General features: G+C 36.1%; 1 protein-coding gene across 3 annotated transcripts in view; it reads right to left on the reverse strand.

Moving 5' to 3' along the window:
* Positions 1–15,909, reverse strand: part of Diaph3 (diaphanous related formin 3) — a 475,858-nt gene that overhangs the window by 455,103 nt on the left and 4,846 nt on the right. The window lies entirely within an intron of this gene.

A 15,909-nucleotide genomic window follows, 5' to 3' on the forward strand; every position in this document is an offset into this window, starting at 1 on the left:
AAACTATCTAACTGTGGGTCAAACCTCTAAAGGGATTCAATTAATTTGCTAAAGGCTTAATCAGTTTCTCAAGACTATATTGGCACATGGAACTCCAGTTACAACTTAAGAGTATTGCACATGATATTTCACACACACACACACACACACACACACAAAATGTGATGAATCCCAGCAGAATATAATCTAGGGGTAGTTAACAAAGAAAAAGAAAACTCAAAGGGATGTAGGTGTGAGAAGTATAACAGTCTAAGGAAAAGAAAACAAGAAGCTAAGGTCAAGTTCATTATTCCTTCTCTTCTGAAAAATCCTTACCTGTCGATTCTCACTGCCAATAGGAGAAGTCAGTAGGACAGGAAATGGCAGCAAATTCAAGGATCCAAGACAGAACTGAAGGTATTGACTAACAGCAGCTAGAAAGTTAATCTGAGAAATTTGTTTCTATGTCAAAACACAATACTTTTCAAGATTTAGCTGTCTGAAGAATAAAACCCACGTAGTTGCTTACACACAAGCAATCTTAAAGAAATTGAGCCCTGGGTCTGCGGCTTCTGGTAGTTTTGGGCCCCCAAGTAGAAGAGGAGTGGGAATCAGCTAAGGTGATCAGGGAAGGGGTGGGGCCCAGCAGAAAAAGGAGGATAGTAGGGAGAGAGAGGAAGCCTAGAAATGAAGGGGATTCTGGACCAAAGATTGTAGGGGACAGAGTCACTCTGGTGATTGATGCTGAGGCTCAACCAGGGAGAAACCAGCCAAGACCTTCCTAAACTCAGAGGAGACTCAACTGGCCTAGAAGCTTCATCTCTGCTGGAGACAGAAGAGTGACTGGCAACACCTATCTCACTACGGGTCGGAGTTCTTAGAACTTCAGCTATCAAAATAGGCAGAATTTTCCTTGATCATATTGGTGATACCCATCTATTTTCTCGTGCAACCTGTGATACAATCCTAATCAACAGCTCAGAATTCATCTCCACTCTGTTCATGAAGGTGCCACTGGTAGTTTTTTGTTTTGTTTTGTTTTGTTTTGTTTTGTTTTGTTTTGTTTTGTTAACAAGGTAGTTATCTTGCAGTACAATGAAGTTCAAGGTAGGGTCATGCTCACTGGCCACCACATGGTTCGAGATGTGAGCTGCAAAAACTTTCAGTACCATGCTACTATTAATTTTTTCTCCTATGTTTACATCTTGAGGCAGAAGAATCTATCTGCAGCTACATGGTGGTGGATTAGGTGAGAAAAAAATTATCTGGGCTACTAGAGCAAAAAAGCATGTTTTATGTAAATTTTGAATGGAGAATATGTTAAGAGCATGATTTTTAAACTTATTTGGGGTTCATTTTCAAACGTTAAAAAAAAAAAGTTATTTCACTTGATATGCTAGCCTCAGAGAAGAGATCCAGTACCTGTGCCCAGTGCTAAAGGTTCATTGTTAGCATGGCTTCTGCTGGCCAATGTGCCATATTCTTTTTGGACTGATAAATTGCATCAAAGCCCATTCTTCCTTGTCTTGTTTGTCACCACATAACATGTCGATTAGACACTTTTTCTAAAAAGGGGTAGAACTGCTTAGTTCTCTTTTACAACTTAAGCAAGTAATATAAATAATAGTTTGGGGGACCACTAAAAAATATGCTAGTCTGAATAGATCTAAGCAGTAGTAATTTCCCCTAAAGTCTATAATGTCCAATAAGTCTACTTCAAACATGAAGGAGAAAGAAACAAGCACTAATTACTTAGTGAAGAAGCATAAAGGATATATCAAGTGGCAGCCTTCTGTAGAATGTTTTAATGTTCATGTAAATTCTATATTGATGAACTTGAATTTAGTATTATCTCAAGGCCCTGCTTGTTTGGCTTATATACAAATAAAATGAAGACCATTCATTAAGTTGAAATGATGAGGAGGAACAAGAGAATGACCAACATAAAATCTTCAGACAATTCTGTGTGGTATTGGCTTTTTGTGATTTAAAACTGTGAGGCTAACATCCTTAATTTAAGAAGGAAAAAAAAATTATTGCTTTTATACTGGTACTTGAGGTACTGTTTAAATGTCTGGTTAACCAAGACACTTGAAATGAACTACATCTATTTTATAGCCATCAGCAATGGTCTTTACTATCTCCAATTGGAAAAAATAGGAACTGCACACATCAATCCAGTTCATGAGTAACATTTGCTGACAGCCACTCCAATAAGGAAAATGTCATAATAATTAATGGAAGCTACCAGGAACACCTTTAAAAATAATAATCTTATAGCAACTTTTTAGGGTTATTTTGCCCACAAAGACGAAAAAGCTAAGAACATATAGTTTTAGACATATTAATGTGACTTTGTGACATTTAGTTATGTTACCTGGCCTATGACTCCATAGGTGCTATTAATGCTTTATGGCACTGGGATACAATAAAATGGTGACATTAAAATACAGACAATTCTGTCCATGGAACCACTGGGATGTGGTTAAGGTGTGGTACTAACTAAAGGACATTGGGGCCCTTTTCCTAAGTCAAAAACTCACCCTTCTACCTGTGGTCCTATGCTCAACTTGCTAATTCTATTTTCTCCCTAAAGTAAGAAGCACCACATATAGATGGGTAACAATGTTTTCTGCTAATGACAATTCCTAGGACGAATGGTCAAAAGGGTCACTGTGGAATTCAAAGAGAAAAAAAGAGCCTTTATAGACTTTTCTTCAAAAGATAGGAAGGGGAGGGAGGGACCGCAGGTAGAAACACTGAACATAGGTCTCTATATTCCCATTTAAGCAATGCATCAAAACTTTTTATTGAAGACAGTGTACACTGTCAAAAAATAGATTTAGAGCCTTCAGAGCACTGTGCTAAATGATACTGTGAATATCCAGAGGTATGAAGACAAAGTTACTCCCCCATCAACTTAGTTTGCAAGTAAATAACAAAGACAGATAAATTACGTAATATACAAGGAAGCATACAAACCCCTGGCATACAAACCCCTGAGGACAACACATGCAATGAAAAAGCTATTGTCCCAGATTTTCTGCAAGTTTTAATGTTTTCTTTCATTGGTTAGCACACGTGAACTACCAGGTCAGTGAAGCAAAAGATCTGTCCACTGATGTTATTAGGAACACAACAGCCACCAAGTGTCAACCTCATGGGCTTAAATTAATTTGTCATTGTCATCACAGTCAAGTATGATGATATTTTAAAATAATTTGCCAGATACAATTTAATTCAATTGTTTGCATCATTTAACTGGGTTGTTAGGAGGGATTTCCAATACGAAGGAAATCTGCAAAAGGAAGAGGCCTCAAAACACACCTGATTCAGGTACAATTTTCATAAACCAATACCCTCTAGAACTATTAGTTTTGTTTTTCAGTGTGAACAAAAATCACACTTACTTTGAAAGACCTTGAGCTCCCCAAATTCTGATTCAGCGGGCCTAGGTGGGACTCAGGAACTCACTCTGGTACTCCTAGTGAACCACACCTAGGACCACATGAAAAATTTGTTCCACACTCCACCTCTGTCAGCCATTAAACATTTCCTCAGACTGCTCATATATAAATTCCTCATCATTTATATCTTACTTTAAAAGACAGGTATCCCTGAGACAAGCCATGTGAAGGGTATAGATAAGAAGTACAAGAGGATTTCAAAGAAGACAAGGAGTTGGTATATTTAGGCTAGGCTTTACTGCCAAGAAAAGACAGGCAGCAGTTAGTTCAAGAGAATTCAACAGGCTTTTGGTATGTAGGAAGAATTATCAGGTGCGTCATTTATTCAAGTGATCTATTTCTAATAATCTCATAAATATATATTTAGTACCTAAATATTGAAGATTAGTTATATCAAAGCATGATATGACACTATTTGATTAACAAAGCAAATGACAAGTAATTGATACAACAAAGTTAAACTTGAAGGGGAAGAAAGGATCTGTCTTTTCCTAATCATGATCTGGGATTGATGATATGGCAAAGTGCTATTTGCATTTTTGAAGTCCAAACCATTTCTTTTCACCAATAACTTATGAATACATACTTGAACCTGGTAACTTCTGGTCCATACACCTGTGTTTAGCTTAATGTCAACACCAATTATAAAGATCATAAAAATGTAATGTACTCCACTTCTAATCATAACACTAAACATACCTCTAAAATCTAAGGGTCATCTCCCAGGCAACTACAAAACACATTGATGTGAAAATGCTCTTCAAGGGCCCTGGATTTAACATCTCAGAAAGATCCAAAAATAACACTGAAGCTTTCCTACCCCTTAGGACAAGAGTGGAGCTGGCTCTTTGAGAACAAAGAAAAACTTTCAAGTTGACTGGCTCTTTATGTGGTTAGGGGTGATTTTTAGTCTGTGTGGAGGAAAAAAAAAGTGAAATGTTAGGAATAGGTGAGAATTCAGAAAAGCTCTTCAGACTCTTTTAATCATTCATTCAAAACTATAATTCTACCTCCCTCAGAAAGACAATCACCATGCCCTTATCCAGGCTTCTTTACTGTGACACACGGAGGAATCCACATCTCCCTCTTCCATTATCACGATTATGTGAAAGGAAACTCGTCAGGAAAGACAGCATTCAGGCACAGGGGCACATACCATTAATTCAAGCTACTCAAGAGGCTGAGGCAGGAGGATTGCAAGTTCAAGGCAACTTAGGAAGACCCTGTATGAAAATAAATAATAATACATAAAAGGCTGGGGATTGTAGCACAGTGGTAGAGTGCCCATAGTTCAATCCCAGTACCATTTTAAAAAAGAAAAAGACAAGCTTTCAAAAGAAGGCATCATTCAAGTGTCCACAGGAGAGAAACATGTATTCTAATAAGAATACAACAAAGTTTTCAAGGGATCAGAAGGTTGCATCACACCTTCTAGGAAAGAACCACCTCTCTAGAAATGCTAATTAACAAATTTTTCTTGGAACTCTCCCCTAGCTTATGCATCACAGTGGCTGGGCATCTAACAAGTTACCTTACTATCAGATCAAAAATTATTCTACAATATATCCAGAAAAATGCAATTAAAATCTTTGAATCACTTTAAAAGTGGGTCCAGTTTTAGGGTAAGAGAATCCACTTCATCCAGAGAATGCTAAAAAGCAAGTATTTGCCGTAAAGAGAATTATGCTGGTTGCAGAGCTCCCAGAATCAAAACAAAATTTGTAAGAACAAATTTCTCATACTCTTTGAGTAATTCTACTTCTAGAATCCACACTTAAGAAATAAGAAACACAATTCAAGGTTCATATATAAATATGTATGTAGGGACAGCATTACGTTAAGGAGCTAGAATTGTAATGAACCTTAAATTTCCCAAAAGATGGGATAAATTAAATAAATCCTAATGTGACTGCACAAAAGGCTTGCTCTGCCCACAACACAACAAAAATCATGAGGTAAGGCAGTGGGAAAGAAGTTTATTAGAATGAACTAGAAAATCAGAAGGTGGCAGGGATTCTCACCCCTAGGGCTAAATTGACAGGAAGCTAATAGGAGATGGATGACCCCAGAAAGGTAGGCACCTTATCACAGGTATAGGTTTATGGCTCAATGACACAAATCTGATCTTAATTGCCTAGTCACAAGATGTTTGAGTTCTACAGATCAAGAACAATGATGACTACTTCCTCGCACTATTCTTATAACTGATTAGTTTGTCCAAGAGCAGTTCCTGACATTATTACACCACCAGCATGTTAGAGGGAAAAGCTTCCAGAGAACCTCTTGATGTCCACCAGACTCATGGTAATGAGGAAAACATACTTCACCTGATTACTGTGAAAGACAAGGGTCAGGTAAGGTTATGTAGGAAGTCAGGCTGGAGATCTGGTCTCAATGCTTGATTTCAATAGTCCTGCCATAATGAACTATAATGACATGGCAAAATGCTTACAATATTACATGAAAAAAAAATGTTGCACTTAAAATAGCATATGCAATATAATTCCAACTATATATTAATATACACATTTATAGAAAAAATAAGACAGGAACAATTGCTAATTTTATATAAGTAGGTTGTGGAATTTGGGACTTTTATAATAATTTCATACATTTTCCCAGTCTTACACAATACATGCATTTATTTTTATAATAAGAAATGCTTTTTTAAAGTTACTGTGGATAATACTTTTCATACTGAACAGAAAATATAAATTAGTTCCTTTTCAAACAAAAATATATTAGTAAAAAGTGAAAAAGAATACTGTTGGGTACAGACTTAAATAGGTTGAGTTTTTAGTGCACATTTGCAAGTATTTCAGAATATATTAAGCACATTATTCATTTGTTTCCTAATTCACATATATAAATTAACCAATCTCAAAAAGCTCCTTGGTTCTGTGAATTATTGATGTTGTCACCTGCTAGAGACTTAATTCCAAGAAAAATATACGAATCACTACATCACAAGCACAAATCCTTTTGACACAAATTCAATTTCTGTGGCAACAATAATATATTGACTTAGCTTTATTTTTCTATTTTATGACACTTACTAATGGTGGAGATAAAAGAAATCTATCATCTTTCTTTATTGTAAATGTAAATGATATCATGCCATCTTGAGAAAGTTAAGGTAAATATCATTCACCACTTTCATTACCACTTGATAATCCCTTAATGTAAATAAGCCCATAATGCCAAAATATAAGGGGAAAAAAAGACAGGATTTTTCAAGCAAGACCTATCTCATAATCCTAATTTTTTTCCTACTACATAATATAATTAGGCTGCCAACATGTGAAAGACTTATATTAAATATGAAGAATATCTAGTCTCTAACCCTGGGAGCTTAACCAAAATGCAAGACAATGGAATAAGCACCATAACAAGGCATTTTATTGTGATTGAAAGACTCTACCTGCTAATTACCTATGCTTAAATACATGCTAATTAACATGCAAACATTACAGTAATGATATAAGACCAAAGTCAATTTTTGAGCCATGATTCAGATAAAACTTATAAAACAGAATCCATTCTTCTTACAGATTAAGAGATTCCTAAAATATCCATTTGTGCAAACATTAAACATTACTATATTCTTGACAAGGCAAACATCCATAAATAAAACACATATCTGTCCTAGAGGAACGTTCTATTGAAAAACAGGTAATAAACACAAGTAACACAAATAAACATACAGAGGATACTGGAAGGTGATGAATACTCTTGATAAAAATGAAAACTGGTATAGACTAAGGGAAGCCTGGAATTTAGGGTGAAAGGGTTTTCAGGTGGGAATTGGGGTAGGCCTAGGTTTTACTGAGAAAGTGGCATTGAGCAAAGAGTTGCTAGTAAGCTAAAGAGTTAGCTCTGTGGATTTTCCGGGTGGGGAGACAGGGGATGGAGGTGGGTAGGTAGACAGAAAGAACAGCCAGAAGAAAGCTATTAGGAAGGAGCTGCCTGGTTCAAGGAAAAAATGATACCATTGTAGCTCCCGCAGTACAAAATAAAGTCAGGAGAAGGAGACAGACTCTTTCCAGACCAATTGAAGAATATGGGGTTTTATTCTTCTAACTGAATAGTCACATATTTTGTAAGTACAAAACATATTTTATCAATTACCAACTTAAGCAGTATGTAATGTCAAACCAGCTTATTAAACAATTACATGATGGAGGAGAGAAAGATCTGTACTCAAACAATCATTTACTTCAAAGCCCTTTAAGTGGCTTGTTTGATTGTGCTGCCAGCAGTCATTACTAGAAGGTATGTATTAGAAATATTCCCCAAACACTGAGAGCCAGTATTCAATTTTGGGACAAACAGTTAATTCTGTTAACTAGTTTTTAACATAGAATTAGTCTGAGGAGTGGAGGGAATACCCAAATTTGTTTAGAGAAAGGAGGATTAGAAAAAAAAAAACTGATTTACAACCATTTAAACATAATCTGAGGACCCTCAGAACTTTGAGCATCATCCCTGAGAAGTCCCCATTCAGAGGACTGCATACAGCATAGTTCTTCAAGTCATATCTAAGCGAGGCCTCAGGGACCCTTGCAGAAAGTCAGGCACCAGCCTTGGATGCCCCTCCTCCAGGCTCCTATGATGGAGGACCCCTCTCCTTCCTGCAGTTGCTAATCCCTGGATTACCTCAGTATCTCCAAATTGCCCTGCCCCTTTCAACATTTCTGAAAGCGACCCCACATTAAATCAACCTATTACGGTTCAAATTTCTTCTCTGGGCCAGACTGAGACAGTGCCCCACTCCCATCCCTATCTGAAGAGCCACAGACTGCTTCTGTTGCCCTACAAGTCCTCCCACTTGCCCTTCAAACACTGCCACCTTCAGGAAGGTTCTCTAACTTCCCACACCAAGTGTGCCTCTCCTAGGAGCCTTGTAAGGTGTGGCAAAAGCAGTTATTGATCAGAAACAGCCAGTAGAGTTCTAGGATCAAACTCAACTGAATTGGAATTTGGCTCTGATGGCCAGAGAGAAAGAGAGAGAGAGAGATAAAGTGGGGAGGCTTGGTAGGAAAGACTTAACAGAGAAGGCCATGCAAAGTACACTACTCTGGGGCTGAGGAGGCTCTTATCAGACTTTTCCCTTCCTTCCCACTAAGATCCCCACAGGCATCACCTGGTTCCAGTGATCATGCAGTTTTATGTTTGTCTCATTTTTTTCTTTTTTTTTTAATCCCTGCACCTACCATAGAACAGGGAACATTTTAGTCCAGTGGTGATTTTCAATCTGACTTCACATGAGAATCACCTAGGAGTGTTTCTTTCCTGATATACAGATGCCTGACTAACTCACCAGACCAACTGCATCAGAATACCCATATCCAGGCTTGCCCTGGATAATCCTAAAGCTCTACCTGTGACTCTAAGGAACAGAACCACCAGGGTTAGGGACTACTAAATCAGGGAAACTTGTAAGCAGAATCTTCTAAGACTATCATCAAGGAATATCCAAAGATGACACATATAGCTATGGTAGACACCTATTGATTTTTCTGCCTTGTGCATGCCATCCCTTGAGTGCCTATGTTGTAAGCATGGGCCCAACAGTCCGAACTGCTCTTTGTGTGTCAGCCCTGGCCACTGTTGAACACGCGGTAGAATATAAACCCAAACAGAGCCAGTCAAATCCTTACTCTCCTGGAAACCTGGAATTGATTTTCAGAGACAAAAATCAGAATCTACTCTAGCACAGACCAAGGGTATATATGTATATCTGAAATTTCAAGGCTTCAAACTTGGCAGGATGAAGTTATCAGCACTGGAAACCATATTATGCAGAGATACAACAATGAATCAAATGCCTAGAGGAAGCAAAAAGAGAATGGAAACAGGGAGGTGGGAGGGAGAAAGAGAATACACAGTACTGGCTGCCAGCTCTCAGTTCCTGGTTCTAGTCCCACATGAGGGCAGGCTATATTAACAATAGTTCCTCCCTTTGTTTTTTAAAGTTGCTTCCTCAAATAAGGTTGCTTCCTCATGATAAAAATATAGTTAGTTAATAGTTCTTATTTTGTAATTTCTCATTTATACTTTTTTAAAGTACCACAAACCTTATTACCATAAGCCACAAAAATAACCATGTTCTAACATGTTACTAAAAAGTCAGAAATTAATTATAAGTCAATAACTAATAAAATTTAACTGTTAATGTATTGATAAAGTTTGAACTTTTAAGGACTAAATTATCACTAGGTTTTCTTGCATAATTGTATTAGTAACTTCTATTACTATCCTCTAAATTATTGTATTACTTAAAATGAGTGAAAAAGATTGCATATTTACAAAGTTAACATCTGAAAAAGTAAGAAAAAGAACATTATACCAGCTCTTACATTTACTTCCAGTATTATCCATAAAATGGGTTATATTTATATTTCTTTTAGAACCATTCACCAAGATATAGTAATTGAACAAATAGGCTACCAGAGGACTACTGCTTTTTCTTTTATAATGGAAAACATTCAAGGACTCTAAGAGCATGGAGCCTAAAGAGAGTGAGGTATTCCTGGTGGAATGGGGCTAGGTCAAGAGATAGTAAAGACCATTGCTGATGGCTATAAAATAGATGTAGTTCATTTCAAGTGTCTTGGTTAACCAGACATTTAAACAGTACCTCAAGTACCAGTATAAAAGCAATAATTTTTTTTTCCTTCTTAAATTAAGGATGTTAGCCTCACAGTTTTAAATCACAAAAAGCCAATACCACACAGAATTGTCTGAAGATTTTATGTTGGTCATTCTCTTGTTCCTCCTCATCATTTCAACTTAATGAATGGTCTTCATTTTATTTGTATATAAGCCAAACAAGCAGGGCCTTGAGATAATACTAAATTCAAGTTCATCAATATAGAATTTACATGAACATTAAAACATTCTACAGAAGGCTGCCACTTGATATAGTTTATATGAAGAAGACAGCTATATGTAAACGTTTTTTAGTAAATTGTATGAAAATGTTGAGAAAGCCTTTATACACACTTTTCTCTTGAAATTTAAATTTCTGTTGCTGTGGGTACATTGTTTCCTGAACAGTGTCATTTTGGAATTTTTATTTATCATAGAAAGGGTAAACACTGTATTCTCACCAATAAGCTTAAAAAATGAAAATTCATAAATTCTATTGAAATTCCTTTTTTAAAAAATCACTGTATCTCCTTGTAATCTTTGTCATTCATTTCTTTGAAGTCTTACAGGATTTTTTTAATTTTAATTTTTTAAAAGGGATATATATTTATCATCCATCTATAAACCCTAGAAGTAAATCAGTAAATGGAATTAATACCCAATAGCTTTCTAATCTCTTCATCTTTGAGTATCATGCATGTCATAACTCCTGGAAAGGAAGGAGGCACCAGGATGATTTGATACGTCATATAAGAGCTCTCTGTGTGTTGAGGGACTTGGGGTATACCCAAGCAGTTGTGATTGAAGTCATGCCCTCATGGTTTAAAGATGACTAAATAACCTGAGTACCACAGCTCACCAAAAGTTGTAGTGTAGAATTTCTTGAAACCCTTAGTACATGGATTATTTGTGAGATTCATGATTCTGCAGTTATTTAGCCAGTTTTATTGGAAAGTATCCTATCAGGATATGCGGGTTTATCTCTTAATTGCTACATTTTTCCAAGGTGAGCTGTTTATTTGGATGTCCTAAAATAAAAACTTTGTAATATTCATTTTTAAATAAAAGATTTGAACATTGGTGACATTAATTATGGACTTCAGAATTAAATTGTTTTTGTTTATTGAAAACCTGGATGGAATTCTATTCATAATGACAATACAATTCATTTTTAATGAAAAAATTGACAACTTGAGAAACGAACATGAAAAATGGAGTATATATAATCTACATTCAGAAATTCAAAGTGACAGTTTCATTTCTTTATAAAAGGCGATTGTCTTCAATTAAAACTGGGCTCTGATGTCCCTTAGTCTCTCTTCTGAGGGTTTTTCTTATTGATATGTTTTTCTGATCCTGCTTTTAGTTATTTTATGCTTACGTTTATAAAAGCTTTTGGAAGTCACTTTCTGTGGTGGCTAGTTTAGACTTGTGCTTATAATAGGAATCTGAATGCTTGGCTAAGTGCCACATTCCTCTTGTAACTTTATCCTGCTTGGTTCATTAATTCATTCAAGAGTGATTTAAATGTTATACATATACCCTAAATGTCCATTTCTTTTTTTATTAAAGATCCCAGTGCTGGTTGGCAAGAATGTCTGAAGACTACCAGAAACACATCTGGATCATTGAAGGACTAGGCCTGGCAGTGTGGCTTTAGAACCCCACCGTTAATACAGTGATGAAAGGGGCTCAGACTGGATTCATTATGGCTATATATCCTTGGCCAAATTAATCAATCTCTGAACCTCAGTAGTCCAATCTGTTAAGTGGAAATAATCAATATTTATGCTTATAGATTTTTGTGGGGTTAGTTGAATTAATGTGCATGACAAAAGGTTAGGCATAGTGCCCAACTGTTAATATGTGACAGCTTTTACTAGTTAAATGTTTGTGATTCTTTGATGGACTCTCAAGTAGGGTAGATCCCGTCACTGCTGTTTAAAATTCTCTAGGGTGGTCATCTTGAAGGGGATGTGACAGGATCTCAGTTATTAATGGCATTTTGACCTTTTTCCTGCTGCTGGACACAGGGATTGTGTTCTGGGACCCTTCTGTTCATTGGCATGAGAGAGACATCAAGAGATTTGGTCCCTGGACATATCCCCATGCTTTCTGTTTCATCCCAGCCTCCAGCTTCTTGACCTTGCCTCTCTGTCTTTCACTGTTAGTCTTCTATTACCAACCATTGCTACACACTAAACCCACACTCCACAAAGGTAACCCTGGGGCTTCCTTTTAACCAGGATGCCTTGAAACTCCTCACCTCCTCAAACCTCACCTAAGGTAGAATATAAATAAATAAGATGACCTTTGGCTGCCTTATCACGTTGCCTCAGATCTCCAAGCTTGGAGCAATGTGGCAGCTTCTCTGGCTGAACTGGGCTGCTGTGTCCTTGTGGAAACTGTCCCAGCTGTGTGAACTGATGCCCTTGGACTGTGGGTCCTGAATGCTGTTAGATAATCATCATCACAATAGCCACATACTTTGAGCTTTCTCAGTGGGCAGGCGCTGTTTTAATCACTGCATTGTGGGGCTTTAAAGTGGAACTCTCACTTCCCCTGTCTTGCAAATGATGGAACTGAGAGAGGTTAGGGAACTTCAGTATCTGCCACAGCAGGGGTGAGGGCTGATGGAGGTGAACTCTAGAGCCCTGACTTTTAACTAGCATTTATGCTAAACTTTTATCACTCTCTTTACCCTATCTAGGGACTTGATTCCCTTTTGTTGTAAATAACTGGTTTTTTTTTTTAAATGAAAAAGTAATGCCTGCACATCTTAAGAAGTCCAACAGCATAAGAGTAGGAAATTCACTGAGCCTCCCTTCTATTCCAGACCACAGATAAGGTGCCACCCCCACAGAGGCAATGCTGACACTTATTTTCTTTTGTATCTTATTAATGATATCCTTTGTGTATGTATTAAGCATCCACTTTTTCCCAAACAAGATATATCACAGCTTTTACTTAAAAGATCTTAGATATAGTTACCCCAGACTCAGTAATCACCTTCATCTCTTGTTCAGAGACAAAATAAAGGGCCCTGTTGCTTGAACTTGCTGTAGGCATAAATATCTGCATCTTTTCTCTTCATCTTTTCTTCATCCAGTTTCTTCATCTTTTCTCTTCCAGTATCCACAAAGAAATGCCTGCTTTCTTATTTAAGGTTCGTCTCTACCAATCTGTGAGACTGTCTTTGGATTCATATCCCTAAGCTTTGAGATTTTATTTCCATCCCAGAATCAAGTTAAAAAAAAGAGAATATAGCTAACATAAACATATTTTTCCACTATTAAATCCAATAATGGTGATTTAATTTCAGCAAAACATCATCATCAATCACATTAAATTAATGGTGGTGTTAATTTGAATTTTACTGGTTTTATAGTTTTGTTTTGAATTTTATATGTAAATCTATTTTAGTTTTTTGGTTATAAAAGAGCCATAAACATAAAGTCATACTTAGTTTTATATCTATAAATATATTAGTAACATTTTTATTATCATCCAAGTATAAACTGGAGTACCACAAGATTTTTTTTCCTAAGACTGATTTTTTTTCCTATGTAGGTTTCTTTTTTTCTAAGTTTCATTTATTTGCAAGTTTCATAGTTCAATGAACCCCATTTTACAAATTAAGAAGATACCCCTCAGAAAATTTTAGATACTTTCTCTGTCCATTCAGCCCTCAAATCAGAATTCTACATCAACACAAATGTCACTTGATATGTGTGAAAATACCTCAGTTCTACCTCCACTATACTATGAGATAAAATCCTGGCTCAATTAAGATTTCCCAGTATCAGAAAGTTATTCACATATCAAATATATGTTCCCAGTGCCTTACAATATAGGCAAAAATTGTACTGATATTTTACTACTATGACAATAAAATAGTAATCCTATAAATGGCAAATATTAACATATAGGTTACAGTGAGCCAAGTGCTATTCTAGCCACTGACACACTGACATGTTAACTTTTAATCTGCATAATAGCCCCATTTTACACACAGGAAAGAGGCACAGTGAGAAGTTAAGCAATTGGGCAAGTTCACAAAGCTATTGTGACATAGCTGGATACAAGACCTGGGAATAATACAAGTCAATGCCCTTAAATGTTATTCATAATGACCTCTTCTATAAGAAACTCTAAGAAAGAATGGCAATTGGTCTTGTGAAAAATAAAATCTATGGCAAGCATTTCCAAATACTTTTCACTAACTAGCAGTAATTTGAATGTTTCAGAATCAAAATTTAGCTTACTTAAACTCTTAAATTCTCCCCTAATAATAACCATTTGATTTGCTATTTGAGAAGAAATTAGTCCCAATGGTAAGGTATTTCAATGCCATCCTGCTGCTATTGAGAAAACTGTTACCTTTGTAGATCCTGTTCAAAGAAAGCCCATGCTTTGATCCTTAATATCCCATGAAGTAAAAGGTTATGCTTAATCTATATTTTATAGATCTAAAAGTCAAATTAGTGTCTGAGATAAACAAGAAAGAGTGTGATGGTAAGCATATTCTTTAGCATTCATTTCCTTCCTGGTTTAGAGGATACTATGTGCTGAGTTAAAGACAATTACATTAGTGTAATACGTAGCAGTTTTTTCTTGTATTATTCTGCAAGCATAAACAAGTTATATACATGTTAATTTACATTCTATATAAAAAGCCAATTTTAACTCCAATTTATAAGGCAATAAATATATAAAGATTCTAGGACACAGCAATAAAGTTATGCCATAAAGTAGAGTTAATTTCAGACAACAATAATAAAAGCATGACAAATTTTAGCATTCCACCAACTGCATAAAGGTGTTTCAGGTAACATCTGTTCAGAAGCAATTGCTACAAGATAGACTAGATGAGATGCAAGGTTTCACAGTATAATAAATGTATGTCAGTTTGCTTGCTTCATAATTAAAGACATGAGTCTTTAAAAAAAGCAATTAAGCCCTGCTCTAAATCTGAGACAATCATCCCTACCCCCACCCCTTTTTACCCTCAAAGATCCAGAGTAGTCCAGAAGTATTCAATACCATATATCATCTGTTTTTAGCATCTAAATGTACTCCCCCCAGAAGTCACTTGACATATTCTTATGATAGATCATATGTTAAGACCAAAAAAATTGTTTTATTAGGAATAATAAATAGAAAAGAAAGTCTGGGAAATTTCAGAGCAATTTCTTGAAAGAGTGGCCTAAATAAATGATTTTACCTTCATCAAAAGGTTACTATGTCTGAGATGTTTGGTAGAACTTTGGCATGCATAAAATCAGGGGCCTGATGCCTTCAACTAAAAACACTCTCAATTCTTGACAACTAACTCTAGGACAACTGAAAATGTCAGTTAAGCTGAGAATTAAAGTAAAGGAATAATTCTTTTTTAAATAGAGCATCTTCAGCTTCATCTTTTCTCAGTCTTCTTAACTATAAAAATGATACACCACACAAAAGCCAAATAAAGGTTTAGACTCTTATCCCATTTTTCATTTTTTATTGTATTTGATTATCTTACATCTGCCCAAATTACAAACCTTCCAAAAAAATTCAAGTAATACAAGGAAGAGAGTTAAACAAATCTGATGGTTCTCCTATAACCTTATAATGTGGTCATCCTGGAAACTATACTACCTGCTTAGTTTCCTATGGCAGCTGTAACAAATTACCACAAATCTGAAGGTTCAAAATACTGAAAATTCATTCTCTCAGTTCTGGAGGCTAGAAGTCCCAAATCAGTTTTCAGGGCCAAAATCAACGTGTGGTTGGGACTGCTCGCTTTTTTCAAGCGCGCGCGCTCTCTCCC

The sequence above is a fragment of the Marmota marmota genome, unplaced genomic scaffold (genome assembly GCF_001458135.2).
Source record: "Marmota marmota marmota unplaced genomic scaffold, marMar, whole genome shotgun sequence".
NCBI lineage: Eukaryota > Metazoa > Chordata > Mammalia > Rodentia > Sciuridae > Marmota > Marmota marmota.